Source organism: Pan paniscus, chromosome 10, assembly GCF_029289425.2.
Source record: "Pan paniscus chromosome 10, NHGRI_mPanPan1-v2.0_pri, whole genome shotgun sequence".
Taxonomy (NCBI): Eukaryota; Metazoa; Chordata; class Mammalia; order Primates; family Hominidae; genus Pan; species Pan paniscus.
Window position 1 is genome coordinate 133,810,721 of NC_073259.2, and position 15,173 is coordinate 133,825,893.

The following is a 15,173-nucleotide window of genomic DNA, read 5'->3' on the forward strand; positions in this document are numbered from 1 at the left end:
ATTATTGTATCTGTTATGGTTATCTGTGATCAGCCATCTTTGATGTTACTAGTGTAATTATTTTGGGTTGCCATGAACCATGCCCATATAAGATGACAAACTTAATTTGATACATGTGGTATGTGCCCTGACTGCTCTACCAACTAGCTGTTCACCTATCTCTCTCCCTCTCCTAGGGCCTCTTTAACCCCTGAGACACATCAGTATTGAAATTAGGCCAATTAGTAACTCTGCAATGGCCTCTAAGTGTTCAAATGAAAGAAAGGGTCACACATCTCTCACTTTAAATAAAATACAAGAAATAATTAAGCTTAGTGAGGAAGATGTGTTGAAGGTGGAGACAGGCTGAAAACTAGTTAGGCCTTTTGTGCCGAACAGTTAACCAAGTTGTGATTTCAAAGGAAAAATTCCTCGTTTCATTGAACTTCTCTTTACTGTGTGTTATAGACACTGTGGTTTTTACAAATTGAAGGTTTGTGGAAACTCTATGTTGAGCAAGTTTATTGGTGCCATTTTTCCAACAAGTTGTGATTGCAAGGGAAACATTCTTTAAGGGAAATTAAAAGTGCTACTCCAGTGTACATATGAATGATAAGAAAGCAAAACAGCCTTAGTGCTGATATGGAGGAAGTTTAAGCAGTCTGGAAAGAAGATCAAATGAGCCTCAATATTTCCTTAAGGCAAAGCCTAATTCAGAGCAAGGCCCTAACTCCCTTCAATTCTATGAAGGCTGAGATCGTCGAGAAAGCTACAGAAGAAAAGTTTGAAGCTAGAAGAGGTTGGTTCATGATGTATAAGGAAAGACCTTGTCTCTATAACATAAAAGTGCAAGATGGGCCGGGCATGGTGGTTCACGTCTGTAATCCCAGCACTTTGGGAGGCCCAGGCGGGCAGATTATGAGGTCAGAAGTTCAAGACCAGCCTGGCCAATATAGTGAAACCCCATCTCTACTAAAAATACAAAAAAATTAGCTGGGTGTGGTAGTGGGCACCTGTAATCTCAGCTACTCAGGAGGCTGAGGCAGGAGAATCACTTGAACCCAGGAGGCAGAGTTTGCCGTGAGCTGAGATCATGCCATTGCACTCCAGCCAGGGCAACAGTGCAAAACTCCATCTAAAAAAAAAAGTGCAAGGTGAAACAGCATGTGCTGATGGAGAAGCTGCAGCAAGTTACACAGAAGATCTAGCTAACATCATCGATGAGGCTGACTACACTAGACAACAGATTTTCAATGTAGAGGAAACAGCCTTCTGCTGGAAGAAGATGTCATCTAGGACATTCACAGCAGGAGGGGAGAAGTCAATGCCTGGCTTCCAAACAGGGGACAGGCTAACTATCTTGTTAAGGGCTAATGCAGCTGGTGGATTTAAGTTGGAGCCAATGCTCCTTTATCATTTGGAAAATCCTAGGGCCCTTAAGAATTGTGCTAACTCTTCTCTGCCTGTGCTCTATAAATGAAACAAGAAGCCCAGATGACAGCACACCTGTATACAGTATGGTTTGCAGAATATTTTAAGCCCACTGTTGAGACCTACCTGTCAGAAAAAAATATTCCTTTCAAAGCATTGTTGCTCCTTGACAATGCACCTGGTCATCCAAGAGCTCTGATGGAGATGTACAAGGAGATTAATACTGTTTCATGCCTGCTAACACAACGTCCATTCTGTAGCCCATGGTTCAAGGAGTAATTTTGACTGTCATGTCTTATAATTTAAGAAATACATTTCATAATGTTAGCTGCCATACATAGTGATTCCTCTGATGGATTTGGGCAAAGTAAATCAAACATGTTTGGGAATGAATGCACCATTTTAGATGTCATTAAGAACACTGGTGATTCATAGGTGAGGTCAAAGTGTCAACATTAACAGGAGTTCCAACACTTATGGCTGACTTTGAGAAGTTCAAGACTTCAGTGGAGGAAGGCACTGCGGATGTGGAGATGGCAAAAGAATTAGAATTAGAAGTAGAGCCTGAAGATGTGACTGAATTGCTTCCATCTTATGATCAAACTAAAGTGGATAAAGAGTTGTTGCTTATGGATGAGCCACGAAAGTGGTTGATTGAGATATAATCTACTCATGGAGAAAATGCTGTGAACATTGTTGAAATGACAACAAAGGATTTATAATATTTTATAAATTCAGCTGATAAAGCAGGAGCAGGGTTTGAGAGAATGTATTCCAATTTGGAAAGAAGTTCGACTATGGGAATCCTCTCTAACTCATTTTATGAGGCCAGCATCATCCTGATACCAAAGCTGGGCAGAGACACAACCAAAAAAGAGAATTTTAGACCAATATCCTTGATGAACATTGATGCAAAAATCCTCAATAAAATACTGGCAAACCAAATCCAGCAGCACATCAAAAAGCTTATCCACCATGATCAAGTGGGCTTCATCCCTGGGATGCAAGGCTGGTTCGATATACGCAAATCAATAAATGTAATCCAGCATATAAACAGAACCAAAGACAAAAACCAAATGATGATCTCAATAGATGCAGAAAAGGCCTTTGACAAAATTCAACAACACTTCATGCTAAAAACTCTCAATAAATTAGGTATTGGTGGGACGTATCTCAAAATAATAAGAGCTATCTATGACAAACCCACAGCCAATATCATACTGAATGGGCAAAAACTGGAAGCATTCCCTTTGAAAACTGGCACAAGACAGGGATGCCTTCTCTCACCACTCCTATTCAACATAGTGTTGGAAGTTCTGGCCAGGGCAATTAGGCAGGAGAAGGAAATAAAGGGTATTCAATTAGGAAAAGAGGAAGTCAACTTGTCCCTGTTTGCAGATGACATGATTGTATATCTAGAAAACCCCATTGTCTCAGCCCAAAATCTCCTTAAGCTGATAAGCAACTTCAGCAAAGTCTCAGGATACAAAATCAATGTACAAAAGTCACAAACATTCTTATACACCAGTAACAGACAAACAGAGCCAAATCATGAGTGAACTCCCATTCACAATAGCTTCAAAGAGAATAAAATACCTAGGAATCCAACTTAAAGGGACGTGAAGGACCTCTTCAAGGAGAACTACAAACCACTGCTCAATGAAATAAAAGAGGATACAAACAAATGGAAGAACATTCCATGCTCATGGGTAGGAAGAATCAATATCGTGAAAATGACCATACTGCCCAAGGTAATTTATAGATTCAATGCCATCCCCATCAAGCTACCAATGACTTTCTTCACAGAATTGGAAAGAACTACTTTAAAGTTCATATGGCACCAAAAAAGAGCCTGCATCGCCAAGTCAATCCTAAGCCAAAAGAACAAAGCTGGATGCATCACGCTACCTGACTTCAAACTATACTACAAGGCTACAGTAACCAAAACAGCATGGTACTGGTACCAAAACAGAGATATAGATCAATGGAAGAGAACAGAGCCCTCAGAAATAACACCACATATCTACAACTATCTGATCTTTGACAAACCTGAGAAAAACAAGCAATGGGGAAAGGATTCCCTATTTAATAAATGGTGCTGGGAAAACTGGCTAGCCATATGTAGAAAGCTGAAACTGGATCCCTTCCTTATACCTTATACAAAAATTAATTCAAGATGGATTAAAGACTTAAACGTTAGACCTAAAACCATAAAAACCCTAGAAGAAAACCTAGGCATTACCATTCAGGACATAGGCATGGACAAGGACTTCTTGTCCAAAACACCAAAAGCAATGGCAACAAAAGCCAAAATAGACAAATGGGATCTAATTAAACTAAAGAGCTTCTGCACAGCAAAAGAAACTACCATCAGAGTGAACAGGCAACCTACAAAATGGGAGAAAATTTTTGCAACCTACTCATCTGACAAAGGGCTAATATCCAGAATCTACAATGAACTCAAACAAATTTACAAGAAAAAATCAAACAACTCCATCAAAAAGTGGGCGAAGGACATGAACAGACATTTCTCAAAAGAAGACATTTATGCAGCCAAAAAACACATGAAAAAATGCTCACCATCACTGGCTATCAGAGAAATGCAAATCAAAGCCACAGTGAGATACCATCTCACACCAGTTAGAATGGCAATCATTAAAAAGTCAGGAAACAACAGGTGCTGGAGACGATGGGGAGAAATAGGAACACTTTTACACTGTTGGTGGGACTGTAAACTAGTTCAACCATTGTGGAAGTCAGAGTGGCAATTCCTCAGGGATCTAGAACTAGAAATACCATTTGACCCAGCCATCCCATTACTGCGTATATACCCAAAGGACTATAAATCATGCTGCTATAAAGACACATGCACACGTATGTTTATTGCGGCACTATTCACAATAGCAAAGACTTGGAACCAACCCAAATGTCCAGCAATGATAGACTGGATTAAGAAAATGTGGCACATATACACCATGGAATACTATGCAGCCATAAAAAATGATGAGTTCATGTCCTTTGTAGGGACATGGATGAAATTGGAAATCATCATTCTCAGTAAACTATCGTAAGAACAAAACACCAAACACCGCATATTCTCACTCATAAGTGGGAATTGAACAATGAGAGCACATGGACACAGGAAGGGGAACATCACACTCTGGGGACTGTTGTGGGGTGGGGGGAGGGTGGAGGGATAGCTTTAGGAGATATACCTAATGCTAAATGACGAGTTAATGGGTGCAGCACACCAGCATGGCACATGAATACATATGTAACTAACCTGCACATTGTGCACATGTACCCTAAAAGTTAAAGTATAATAATAATAAAATAAAATAAAAAATTAAAAAAAAAGAAGTTCGACTATGGGTAAAATATTATCAAACAGCGTCTTATGCAACAGAAAATATTTTCATGAAAGGAAGAGTCCATTGATGCAGCAAACTTCATTGTTGTCTTATTTTAATAAATTGCCACAGCCACCCTAAACTTCAGCAGCTGCCACCTTGATCAGTCAGCAGCCATCAACATTGAGGCAAGATACTCCACCAGCAAAAAATTTACTGAATTATTTTGAAAACTGACTGAAGGCTCAGATGATCATCAGCATTTTTTAAGCAATAAAGAATTTTTAAATTAAGGTATGTACCTTGTTATTTTAGACATAATGCTATTGCAGACTCAATAGACTGCAGTATAGTGTAAACATAACTTTTATATGCACTTGGAAACCAAAACATTCAGGTGGCTTGCTTTATTGCAATATTTGCTTTATTGCAGTGGTCTGGAGGGGAACCTGCAATAGCTCTAAGGTTTGCCTGTATGCTTTTATGTGATAGTCAGGTACGGGCACAAGAGGAGACCAGGGAGAAGCTCAGGAAAATGTTTGCACACTTGTATGTCCTAAAGACAGGAGGCAGGTTATGCCCTTTGTCACAGGGACATGTGGGAAAGACATCAAGATGGTCAGGAGGCAGAAGACAGGAGTGGGGGGAAAGCATTAGGTTAGAGCCTTTATTGGAGTTTCTGTGGGAAAAGCAAGTCAGGGCAGGATTGGCTAGTTTGAATGATTTCAGCAGGCTCTGAGCTATAGGTGGTCCCTAGTTGTGGGGTCCTGGGTCTTGGAATGATAATGGCAGAGTAATATTGCCTCCTGAGGTGTCTGGGCTGGATGGAGGATGTCTGGCTCTGGATTGGGTTATTTGCATATCAAATGCTCCTGGCTGAGTTCCTTGGCTATTTTTAAGAACTGGCTAGCCCCTGGAGAGGCAGCATGTCTTCAGTCATAAAGGGTTTTATTAAAAAATATACATCATTAAGATAACATCATAATATAAATATATATATACATACAATTATGTATTGTACACTTAAACTGTCACCTCCCTCAACACAAAGGATCAGTGATTAGAAGAGTAAAGAAAATTAAATGTAGTAATTCTCTAGGTTATACAAGATCCCATTCTTATAAATGTTAATATTAATTGCAAAGATAATTTTAGCCAATTTTTCAATCTTTCAATATTTTTATTTTGGATACTAAAATATCGTAAGAGATTAGTATATGGATTATAATGACAGTAACTGAATTAGAAATTTCATCCACAGAGAAGGATCAATTATAAAGCTATATTAACAAACTTCCCTGTAGCCTGTAGGAGAGAAACACTTTCGCTTGTGGTTATAGGAAAAAAATATATATCTAAGACTCATGCATGTGTATATTAAATCACATATTAGAATAAATGTCTGATCAATTTTTCTCTTGTTGGCTTAATACATAATAAAGTAAATGGCCCATAACAAAGAAAGAAAAGGTTTTCTTTAACAAGAAAGAAATAAATACGCAAACATTTTGATAGTTAATAGAGCAGGTAATAAAATGAGCGTGATGCATATCTCAACAGAGTGTTTACAAGGCTTTTATAAGAATTTTGGTTAGTTATTGTGTTTAATATTTTATTCCTTTTGTCACCAGTTTGTCTGACTATTCTTACTATGTTAGTATTAACATTCTTATAAATATTAGAGGTTGTTGCAATCAAGACTGAATGCCAGGAACTTTAAAAACACAATGACTAGAAGTTATAGATAATGGAATTATCCTTTTAATGATGTCTTGAGTTAAAAATATATATCTATTTTAAGTCAGGCCCAGTGGCTCATGCCTGTAATCCCAGCACTTTGGGAGGCCAAGGTAGGCAGATCACCTGAGATCACCTAAGGTTGAGACCAGCCTGGCCAACATGGTGAAACCCTGTCTGTACTAAAAATAGAAAAAATTAGCTAGACGTGGTGGTGGGCGCCTGTAATCCCAGCTACTTGAGAGGCTGAGGCAGGAGAATCACTTGAACCTGGGAGGCGGAGGTTGCAGTGAGCCAAGATCGCACCACTGCACTCCAACCTGGGCGACAGAGTGAGACTCCATCTCCAAATAAATAAATAAGATACAAAATTTATTTTTAGAGTAGAAACTGAATTTTGTTTTGAAGACATCCTGTTTCTGCAGAGATATCTATCAATTATTCACGGCTGCCCTGTGTCTGTTAAAATAATATTAGCTGCAGCAACAGAGAACCTCAAAATCTCAGTGGCTTGACTTAATAGAAGTTTATTCCAGTGAAGTTTATTTATCACTTAAGTTTAATGCAATCAGCTGGTGGTGGGAGGGGCGTCAGGCAGTCACTCAGAGACCCAGGTTTCTTCCACCTTGTGGCTCTGTCTTCCCTCAAGAGCTTAGAGTCTTCTGATGACTTTGGCCAGTAGATGGGGTAAGAGAACCAATGCAGGGGAAAAGGTAGGTTTTTATGGGTCATCTAGTTGACTCTGTGGCAGAATCTGCTAGTGTTCACCAATATCTGCTTTCCTCTCTTCTTCCTGGGCACACTTCTCACCTCTTTTGCAAATCCACTGAGACCATGAGACTATTTCTTGCACATGGTGTAAAAGCAGACATGATGTGTGTAACCTTTCAGAGGATGTGGTTGAGGGCAAGCCTGCCTTATCCTCACTCTTTCTCTTACTCTTCCGTTGGTTGATTGTAGAGACGTTTGAGGCTTAAGAGGGTGGCAGGGCCACAGTATGCAAGGAGCTCAGGTCCCTGAATGACTGCATGGAGCACAAATCCCCTACCATTGTGTCTTTGTAGGTGACTTGTTCTTTAGGTTTCAGAGGTCCACAGATGAGTAGAATTTTACCCCAGGGTGGACCTTACCCTAAGTCTAACCCATAACTAATATAGATGAAATTTTTGATGCTGGAATGGATTAAAGCTTTGAGGGCTATTGCAATATGGTACATGACTCTGGGAAGAGCATACATTTTGGAGGGCTAGAGGGTAGGCTTTTAGGAACTGAATTATGTCCTTCCCCAAAAGATACGTTGATGTCCTAAGAATGTCCTTAGAATGTGAATTTATTTGGAAATAGTTATTGCAGAGGTAATTAGTTACGTTCACATGAGGTCATACTAAAGTAGTGTGGGCCCCTAATTCAATATAGCTGGTGTCCTTGTAAGAAGATGACCATGTGGGCCGGGCATGATGGCTCATGCCTGTAATCCTAGCACTTTGGGAGGCCAAGGTTGGCGGATCACCTGAGGTCAGGAGTTTGAGACCAGCCTGGCCAACATGGTGAAACCCTGTCTCTACTAAAAATACAAAAATTAGCTGGGCGTAGTGGTGGGCGATTGTAATCCCAGCCACTTGGGAGGCTGAGGCACGAGAATGGCTTGAACTGATGAGGTGGAGATTGCAGTGAGCTGAGATCATACCACTGCACTCTAGCCTGGGTGACAGAGCTAGACTCTGTTGTGGAGCTACAAGCAAAAGAATGACAAAGACTGCTGGCAACTCCTGGAAGCTAGGAAGATACAAGGAAGGATTTCCCTACAAATATGTAGAAACAGTGTGGTCCTGCTGATGCCTTGATTTTAGACTTCTGGCCTCCAGAGCTGTAAGATAATAAATTGCTGTTGTTTTAGGCTGCAGAGTTTGTGGTACAGTAGTCTCCTCTTATTCACAGTTTTGCTTTCTGTGGTTTCAGTTATCCAAGGTCAACCAGGATCTGAAAATATTAAATGGAAAATTCCAGAAATTCACATGTTTTAAAATTACATGACTTTGTATTCATGGATGGAGCTGGAGGCCATTATCCTTAGTAGACTAACACAGAAATAGAAAACCAAATGCCACAGGTTCTCACTTGTAAGTGGGAGTTAAATGATGAGAACACATGGACACATAGAGGGAAACAGCACACATTGGGTCCTATTAAAGGGTGGAGGGTGGGAGGAGGGAGAGGATCAGGATAAATAACTAATGAGTACTAGGCTTAATACCTGGGTAATGAAATAACCTGTATGGCAAACCCCCATGACACAGGTTTACCTATGTAACAAACCTGCACATGTATGCCTGAACTTAAAATAAAAGTTAACATAAAATTGCACACCATTCTGAGTAGTGTGATGAAGTCTCACACCATCCTGCTCTGTCCTGCCTGGGATGTGAATCATTCCTTTTTCCAGCAGATCCAGGCTGTGTACACTGCCTGCCAGGTAGTCACGTACTAACTGACTCAGTTGTCAGATGGAAAACACATAGTTTGTGTAGGGTTCAGCTCTATCTACAGTTTCAAACAACCACTGGGGGTCTTGGAACGTATCCCCCAAGGATAATGAGGGGCAGCTTCTGTATTAGTCTGTTCTCAAGCTGCTGATAAAGACATACCTGAGACTGGGTAATTTATAAAGAAAAAAAGGTTTAATGGACTCACAGTTCCATGTGACTGGAGAGGCCTCACAATCATGGTGGAAGGCAAAAGGCACTTCTTACATGGCAGCTGGCAAAGAGAGAGAATTCGAGCCAAGTGAAAGGGGTTCCTGTTTATAAAACTGTCAGAGCTCGTGAGACTTACTACCACGAGAACGGTATGGGGGAAACTGGTCCCATGATTCAATTACCTCCCACCAGGTCCCTCTCACACCACGTGGGAATTATGGGAGCTACAATTCAAGGTGGGATTTGGGTGGGGACACAGCCAAACCATATCAGCCACTTTGTTATGGTAGCCACAGGAATCTAATACAGAATTTTCATTCACTGGTGCCAAGGGGTGTTCAGAAGCAGAAATGCAGCCTGGATTTCTGAAGGGTTCCCTTTGGCAAGCGGTCTCATAAAATACATTCTGAATCATAATAGTAGCCCACATGCAAAACCAACTATTTCACATAAAAATTTGAATTTTGATATTTCCTGAAAAAATTGGCAAACACGGAGATCCATTTTCACCTGGCTCAAAAATGATCAGTGTCTTAATAGAAGCTGTTTAACATTCTGAAATTATTATATGGCATGCTTATAAAGACTGCCTTCAGCTAGACTTCCTGCCTACATCTTCCAGCAGTTGCTTTCTACATAGCAGTGCTGTCTTGCCCCGTAGTTAATGCAACAATGACCAGAAATTTGCAAAAAGGTTTTGTACAGAGATTACGTAGCTACAATGAGCTCATCCCAATGTGAGGCGGGCCCAATCCAATATGACTGTGATCATGTTTATTCATTGTCCCTTTCGTTAGAATGTAGAACCTCCGCCCTGGTGTAATTGTGTTTATTTCAGTATATTTCCAAATAGGAATCTATGGAAAGGTTGTTGGGGTTTGATACGATTGGTTTTCACTTTGTTTTTATCCTTTAATAGGAAGCTGAAGATTGTTTATATTTGGTAAACGTTTCTTTGATCTCTTTTCCATATCCGCATGTCTGAATATTGGCCTCTTCAGAGGCAAAGCATGGCTAAACATTTCAGATCTTTAAAAATAAGTTTTGTCTTTATGCATCCTATGTTCTGTTTTACTTTTCCCTGTGTAACTAAAATATTCCCCCAAAACCTACAAAACACGATTCCAGAACTATGGGAGATTCCTTCACTTTTAATGGCTGGCTTTTCCTCTATGAAAATGGAAGGTTTCATGCTTTGAATTGAGCTGTTTTTTCTTTTTTTTTTTTTGCGCGGGGGGGTTGTTTGTCCCTGCACATGCAGTAATTGTACATTTCCCAGAAAAAGCAAGATCTGTCAGCTTCACTATTGTGGCTTTTCTGGATATCCAAACCCTCAAAAAGCCCAGGTTTCAGAGAGAAACTGGAACAATAACCCTCATCTCCCGGGGACAACTTCCTATGAGGTGGGAGAATTGTCTGTTCTGGAGTATAAATATCCTTTGTAGTGGATTGCAAATGAGGCCTGAGCATGGAATCTAATTCAGTATTAATTATTTTAGAAATGGTTTTTCTAGTGTATCCATTTAGAACAGACTTGTTTATCAAAATCCACTGGTCTGTGTAATTCACCATCCAATTAAAATTAGTTAAATTACTTTCTTTCAAAATAGTAAGATTTTTAAAGGTGGTTATTTAATTACAAAAGTACCTACCCATGGGAGACACGGATAAGCCTAATAGACTATTTTATTTCGTGGGTGATGCCACCTGGGGCACAAGAAGGCTTTTTTTTTTTTTTTTTGGTGGAGATTATAAGGCCATCCATTTACAGCCTTCCTCTTTCTCAGGTCGGCTGTTCAACTTAAACTTTCACTCTGACTCCCACCTCTCCCTCCCCGTCCCCCTCCCTCCCTCCCTCCCTCCCTCCCTTCCTTCCTTCCTTCCTTCCTTCTTTCCTTCCTTCCTTCCTTCCTTCCTTCCTCTTCAGTGTCTGCTTTACTTTAGATGCTATTCTACAAAGCAGGAAGGCCAAAATTAACAACACATGGTCCTGAAATTGTGAACTATAACTGTTTGGCCTCTTACATTTGCAAGTGACAGAAAATCTAATTCAAATTGGCTTAAGCAACAAAAAAGGTACAGTTTGTGTAGGTAAAGTACTTGGGGCAGAATGGGCTTCAGGTCTAGCTGAATCCAGGGGTTCCTCAGGATATAGTTTATATGGAACTTCATTTCTTGCCTTCTGCTGTATGCGTTCCATTGTCATACAAGATCTTCGTAGGTGGAGGCAGCATGGGCTGCTGCAGTTCCAGCCTCATGTCCCTCCAGGTTTACATCTACCAGAAAATAATGTGTCTTTTCTCAGCAGCTTTCACCAAGTCCTGGATGCATTCTGATTGCAGCCTGGGTAGATGTGGAGGTTCTGGGCTGAGACTTCTGGAACTCGCCCCCTCTTAGACATTGAGATGATGGTTTCTGTTCACAGAAAAAACACTATGCATAGTTGCAAAGCAGCTGGGCCAGGGTAGCATCCAGTCCTCTCTGAGTTATCTGTAGACAACATAGTAAGATGGCACTGCTAGTGCACTTTCTATACTGGCAGCGCCATCTTACTGTGTAGATCCAGGCAATGTGTCTAGCTGATGGCAGCTTGTTTTTTTATTTTTATTTATTTTATTTTATTATTTTATTATTTTTGAGATGGAGTCTCACTCTGTTGCCCAGGCTGGAGTGCAGTGGTGTGATCTCGGCTCACTGCAACCTTTGCCTCCCGGGTTCAAGCTATTCTCCTGCCTCAGCCTCCTGAGTAGCTGGGATTATAGGTGCATGCCAGCATGCTTGGCTAACTTTTGTATTTTAGTAGAGATGGAATTTCACCATGTTGGTCAGGCTGGTCTCGAACTCCTGACCTCTTGATCCATCTCAGCCTCCCAAAGTGCTGGGATTACAGGTGTGAGCCACCGTGCCTGGCTGGCAGCTTTTATAAATGTATCAGGTAATCATTTCAGAGTATTAGAATATCACTGGGGAAATAAGAAATGCAGTAAGCCCTTACTTACCAATCTGACAGGGACTCAACACGAACAGGCAGATGTCATCACCAAACACCTCTAGGCTGGTGTCTCCTGAAACATGTGTATTTTGTGCTTCTTGCAGTTATTTTTAAATTCTGTAAAAATTATGCATTGAGTTTCCACTCCCTGCAGGCTACTAACCTTGTTGTCTGTGAGACTATGAAGGTCACCTGTTAATCCCCAAATGACTGCCATTGTTGGAAGCATGTGAATGACTCACCAGCTTAGCCCTCTTTTTGATTTCCACAACGCATACTCACATAAAGAATCTACAAAAGTAGAATGGTGCAGCCACTATAGAAACAGTATGGAGATTCCTCAGAAAATTAAAAATAGAACTACTATTAATACAATCTAGCAACCCCACTTCTGGTATATATTCAAAGAAAATGAAATCAGTATGTCAAAGAGATATCTATACTCCCATGTTCATTGCAGTGCTATCTGCCAGAGCCAAGATACGGAAACAACGTAATTATCCATTGATGGATGAATTGATAAAGCAAATATGTATCTACATATGCATACTATGGAATATTATTCAACGTGAAAAAGGAATAAAATCTTTTCATTTGTGACAACATGGATGAACCTAGAGGACATTATGCTAAGTGAACAAGCCAGTTACAGAATGACAAATACTGCATGATTTCACTTATATACAGAATTTTAAAAAGTCAACTGCATAGAAGAAGAGAATAGAACAATGGTTTTCAGAGACTGGGGGAAGAGAAAATGGGGAGAGGTGAGTCAATGAGTATAACATTTCATTTATGCAAGATAAATAAGATCTAGAGATTTGCTGTACCTGTAGTACCTGAAGTTAGTGATATGGTGTCATGCACTTTAAAATACATTAAGAGGACAGAGCTCATGTTAAGTGGTCTTAAAACAAAATGAAGGAAGAAAGCACACAAAAGAACACAAGGAAGTTCTTGGGGGTGATGCATATGTCTAGTGCCTCAGTTGTGGGGATGATATCAAGGTGTACGCATATGTCCACCTCATCAAGACGTATACATTAAATATGTGCAATTGCTTGTATATCAATTATACCTCAATAAAGCTTAAAAAAGAATTCATATGTTCAAGAGACTATTGAATGTGCCAAGTACTTGGAGCAACAAAAGCAGGGATTATAACTTCAATGGAGCAATGTAGACAACTTCACAGAGAACATAAGCATCCTGCTTCTAAGCCTGTGCTTCAGTGAACTTGGCTCCTTGGGCATGGGGTCATGTCCTCAGAGCCCATTTCTCCCTATCAGTTAGAGGCCTCCCTCTTGACCTTGACCATAGCCTATAGATGTACAAGGTGTGCAGCTCACAGAGACTCCTGGTAAAGGGGTGCGGGGGCCTGGCACGTAGCCCTCGCTCTGCCCACCAAGCCTTGCATCCTGGCAGGAGCAGAGGAAGGGACTCCTCTGAATGCACACAAAGGTGTCCTGTGGACCAGCTGCCCCCTGCCCCTCTCTTGCCCATCTCTGCTCCTTTGCTCACTTTTTGTCATTTTTATAATGAGTAGATTAGTCACAAATTTCTCTCATTTTTTCATGAAGAAGAGCTTAAAAATCTTTTTGATTGTTTTTCCTTTTTGCTTATACTTTCACTCTCAAGAGCTCTGTTTTTACCCAAAATTGCCTATCCCTGTATTTTCTAAAGCATGAGGTTTCCTTCCTAACAGATTTTAGGCTGCCTGATGTTAAGACAATAGACATTTTAGTTTGTTGATCTTGCTTCTCCTATGCCTATATTTTTCCTTTCTTTCCTGCATTATTTGAGTTGGGTTATCCTTCTTTTTCTCTGTTAACTGGTTTGGGCATTTTCCATTCTGTTGCATTTTTTCAAGTGGCTGAAATTTCAGTTAGTTATGCCTATTTGTAAACATATTTTCTGAAAATACTTCATTGGTTGTTATACCTTTTATGAGGTCCCTGAAATCCTTCTGGAGCAGAGACAATTGCAGGGGATTTCCCCATGTTCCCAGCAACAGGCAACCCTCCTATTTTCCAAGGCATCCTCTGCTTCATTTCTAGTCCTCTCCTTGGCCATCCCAGCTGGCAACATGTGGGCTCTGCCACACACCTTCTTTAGCGTCATCAGCATGATTTTTGGTTTCAGGGATATTTTTGAAAAGTCCCTGTGAAGAAACTTCCTTTGTTTCCCCCGAGACAGATGCTTCAATTTATGCCTTTAAATAAACTATGAAAAGCTTAAGACTAAACTGTATGGTTATTTTTATAATAGCTTCTTGACAGCACCTTACAGAGAGGGAAGAAACAATTCTACTTTGGCTTCAATTTGAATAATTTCTGGTAATAATATTTTTTAAAGTTTTGATGCTTTAGAATGTTGTATCCAGAGCAACTTCCATTATAATTAAATATTTTGTTTGTACAAAGTATCATACTGCTTTGAGAATTGGCATTAATATTTAAGTTTTTGTATAATTAATTTTATATCTTGATGTAACACACTGATGTTTCGTCATTTGAAATTATTTTGCACTTGGTTTTTTGCATTTCATACAGGTAGTGAGAGCACACTGTCTCGCTGTCTGTAGAGGTTTTACGATTTCCCTTTCTAATCTTTGGACTATCTTCTGATGATCCTTGGCTTGCATGAGTCCAAATTAGCTACCTAAGGGTGGGAATTGATAACAGGAAGAGAGATGGCTCAAGCTATTGTGTCTCATACCCAGGCCTTGCCCAGGGGGTCTGCAGGTCATGCAGGTCATGCCTACACTGCTCCATTCTATAAGACACTTTTTATACCGTAGTTTATGTTAATGAAATTTACTGATTTGAGCAGTGTGCAACTTGTGAAACTGTACTGGTAGCCCACTAAAACCCCAATCCCAAGCCTTTGATTTAGAGGCTCATCTTACCCCTCAGTTGAGTTGTCTTCCCCCTGGCCCAAAAAAATGGTTACTGAGAAGCTGCTCTGCCTTCTTCTCTGTGCTGGATC

The 15,173-nt window shown here is 40.3% G+C and overlaps 1 pseudogene; it reads left to right on the forward strand.

Moving 5' to 3' along the window:
- The first annotated feature begins 235 nt into the window (after positions 1-235).
- On the forward strand, positions 236-5,139 carry LOC129393589 (tigger transposable element-derived protein 1-like; annotated as a pseudogene).
- The last annotated feature ends 10,034 nt before the right edge of the window (positions 5,140-15,173 follow it).